This window comes from Octopus bimaculoides, chromosome 9 (assembly GCF_001194135.2).
Source record: "Octopus bimaculoides isolate UCB-OBI-ISO-001 chromosome 9, ASM119413v2, whole genome shotgun sequence".
NCBI lineage: Eukaryota > Metazoa > Mollusca > Cephalopoda > Octopoda > Octopodidae > Octopus > Octopus bimaculoides.
Genome location: NC_068989.1, coordinates 85,243,683 through 85,244,557, shown reverse-complemented (window position 1 = coordinate 85,244,557; position 875 = coordinate 85,243,683).

Genomic DNA, 875 nt, shown 5'->3' with positions numbered 1-875 from the left:
GGTGTGGTTGGTAGTATTGGTGGAATTGATGGTATTGGTGGAGGTGGTGGTATTGGTGTGGTGGTGGTGTTTGTGGTGGTATTGGTGATGGTGTTGGTATAAATGCTGGTGATAGTGTAAGGGGTGGTGGTGGTGGTGGTGCACATGTTAGAGGTGGTAGTTGTATATGTAGTGGTATTGGTGTATGTTGTAGTGATGGTGGTGTATGTAGTGGTGGTGACGTATCTGATGGTAGTACTGGTGTTATGGTAGTTGTGTCCTTGGCAGTGTAAGCGGGGGTGACGATATAGGGGTTGTTGTTGATGATAAGGTGATAGTGGTGGTGGTGGTGGTGGCAATAGATCATAGTCGTTACAATGATGATGATGATGATGATGATGATGTTTGCTTGAGTGGATATATGCAAGAATATATGATTTTGAATAATGCAGGCTGGCAATAACTTCGATGTTTCGCCACCGACAGCTTGTCAGTCATAAATATATGTACACTTGCCTGATCACATTGGAAACGTTTTTTCTGTTTATGCTGACTATAAAGGTAGGAAAGTTTTTGGTGCAAGTGTAACTTACCTTAATGGTATTTTTATTAAAATTTCCAAGTCTATTGGTAAGTTTGTGCAGTGTAATTTTTCGTTTCCTATTTTTACATTTCTGAATATTTGTGTTGTTCTGTATGCTATGCATTCTATCTTTGAAGCCAATGCTTTAAATGCAATATTGTAAGTAATGAATAGAAAGATTAACGGATTCATTGTCTGACCATTAGCTAGAAATGCACTTACTAATGTTATCAACTAAGTTTTTCGGATTATTAGAGATGGATAGAAATATAACAGATTCACGTTAGGTTTACTATATATATATATATATATA